This window comes from Tiliqua scincoides, chromosome 4, assembly GCF_035046505.1.
Source record: "Tiliqua scincoides isolate rTilSci1 chromosome 4, rTilSci1.hap2, whole genome shotgun sequence".
In the NCBI taxonomy this organism is placed as follows: domain Eukaryota; kingdom Metazoa; phylum Chordata; class Lepidosauria; order Squamata; family Scincidae; genus Tiliqua; species Tiliqua scincoides.
In genome coordinates, this window is record NC_089824.1 from 81,672,673 (window position 1) to 81,675,503 (window position 2,831).

The 2,831-nt window shown below is 48.9% G+C and overlaps 1 pseudogene; it reads left to right on the forward strand.

Moving 5' to 3' along the window:
- Positions 1-805: 805 nt before the first annotated feature.
- On the forward strand, positions 806-926 carry LOC136650188 (5S ribosomal RNA; annotated as a pseudogene).
- Positions 927-2,831: the final 1,905 nt, after the last annotated feature.

Sequence of the window (2,831 nt, forward strand, 5' to 3'; positions counted from 1 at the left end):
TCACAGTTCTGCTGGGGAGGGGAGCCATAAAAGAAAGTGGACAAAGGAAGGATGCATCTGTCACAGAACAAAGAACATCTGTCTTCAGGCTGCGAAGCTTTTGCCATGACTTTGTGAAACACAAAGGCCCAGGTTGGCCAACGCAAGCCAGGCACTCCATAAAATAAGCCGTAGCTCAGGCTGCCAGCAGAAGGAAGGCTTATATTCTCCAGTGAAACAACAGGAGGGTGTGGGACAGGATGGATAACACCATGTTGCATGGTTCTCAGCTGGGCATCTGCTGCTTGTGCTTTTATGGCCTTCTCTTTGTGTGCATAATGTGACAGCCTAAATCATGACCTCATAATGCACACCCATTGCATGATTAAACAGGAGATGGTGATGGGGGGGTCTGCACAACGTTTTATGTGAGGGTATCATTTCCATTGCATGCCTTCCCCCATTGGGTTTATTCTAGGTTGTTAACGTTTGATTAAAAAAAATATATATAGGGCCCAGGGGGTGGAGCGTGAGCAAAGCCAGGTGAGGTAGAAATGGTGTAGAACCTGGCAGGCTGGAAAAAGCACCTCGAGGAATCTGGCAGATCCAGGGGCAGAGACAGGCCAAGTCTAGTAGATTTACACAAGACAGGTCCTAACAGCTTAGGAGTGGAGTTAGAGCAAAACTTAACATGGGTGGAATCTGACAGAAACTGGTTGCTGGGGGGGGGGGAGTTTGGATAACATATAGATTTGGCTGGCTACTCTGCAGAAACTGGTTGCTGGGGGAGGGGGGAGTTTGGATAACATATAGATTTGGCTGGCTACTCTGCAGCAACTGTTACCCTGCACATGCCTGATCTCATCTGATCTTGGAAGCTTAAGCAGGGTCAGGCCTGGTTAGTACCTGGATGGGAGACCGCTTGGGAATACCGGGTGCTGTAGGCTTATACCATAGTCTTTCGAGACTGAAGGTTGCCAACCATCAGACTTCTGCATTGGTCACTGGACCAAAGATAAGTTTTTCCAGATGGACCAGTAAAAGATTGGCTAGCTGGCAATGCTACCGTAAGCCTTTGTGTTCTCCCTCACCCTTCTCAACACACCATTCTCTAAATCATCATTCTTTTTGGTAATCTGTATTTAAGAGGCATTTCACCTTTTGTTTCCTTACAGACGCTCCAGCCTCCTTCTTACAGTTTGTCCCCTAACACAGCAAATGTGTGCAGTGGGAGTGTAATCGCAGCCATTGTCCCTCCCCTTGGCCTTTGCACATCTATTGGTTTTACTGCAGACCTTCCCAAAAACTGGGCACAGTGTCCAACTGGGCTTATGGGCGCATACGGTGCATCCGCACCTTTGACCTGATGCAAGGAGGTCAGGAACAGAGCCAGCCATCACAGTCCCACTGCCCCTCCATGTATTGGTCATTGGTGGATGAGGAGGAGGAGGGCTTCTTGATGCTGCAGCTGGGAGGAATTTGACAGGGGCAACAATTAAGGATGCAGTGATGGGAAAAGCTGCATACCTGCATTTCAGGCAGTTTCAGCCAGGAAAAAAGGCAGCAACTTCAGTACTACTGAGGTCATCTAAATAAAAACAGAAGCACATTGCCTTCAAAGCAGCTTGATTCACACACAATGTGAATCTGCTCGATTGTTGGCATCCTTCAGTCTATGAAGTCTATGGTATCGCGCTCTGAATGGTGGTTCTGGAACAGAGTGTCTTCTCTAGTGCGCGAAGCCTGGGTAAAGTAGATATGGAGGATAGACTGTTTCCCATGCAGCAAATCCCCCCTCTCCATGTCACTGAAATGGTCCAATGGAAAGGCAGAAGCCAATATGGTTGGTTCCAGCGGCGTCACAGGAGTTGCCAGAATGTGACTGTGTTCAGCCATGAACTGCCTCAGGGACTCCAGCTCCGGATTTTGCCTCGAGGTTGACTCCTGAAGCCTTTTCCATAACTGGATGTAGCCACAAGGCAGTGGAGGTTTGGGATCAGAGTTTTCCTTCTCTCAGATGAGCTGCCTTCCCAGGCTAAGGAGTCCCATCTACCCGGTGGCTGTTTAGTAACCTCTTACGACAAGTACAGCCAAACTGAGGGCCTATTCTTATCCCCAGCCCCCAGGGTAAACTGCTCGATTACCTCAGTCAATACTTATCACCTGAAATCAGTCACCACAATATTAGAAATCATCCTAGGTTTCCACAGGGTAATGCAAAAAATTAATAAACATAGATAGCAAAACTCCAGGAACTAGCAATATATATCATTGTGACAGCAAATAGCATTCTAACTTATAAATCCTTATCAGATTTTAGTTGCAGGTTCAGGAACCCATATAATTGCTTGGGGTTTCACTTCCAGAAGGATTCCTAATTTCTGCAACCAGAAATTCTGCAACTGACTAATTAAATGTATTAATAGCCCAATATGTTTTCTCACAAATACAGGGTATAGCAGTGTCACCTGGGCCCAGCCTGGGTGGCCAAAATCTCCCCAGGAGCAGGGATCTCCTCTAGGGTAGAGGCCTTCTGGGGGGGGGTAAGACCCAAGTGCCATCAGGACTGGGGTCCCTGGCAGAACACCTACCTGGGAGTAGGGGCAAGGACCAGCTGGGAACAACAAGCAGAAGGGGTGGGTCTGGCCCAACCAGGAGAGGCCTCATAAGAAGCCTGGAGAGGAAAGAAAGGAGAGGCTCCTCTCCAGAGAGAGGGAAACCAGAGGGGGAAAACCATCCCTGCCTAAGGGGAGGGAGGCCTCCAGAGGGAGAGGACTGAGGTTTGCCCTGGAGAGAGGAGGCTGGAGCAGAGATCTCCCTGACCCCAGACCAGCCTGGACCCAGAGGGTGAC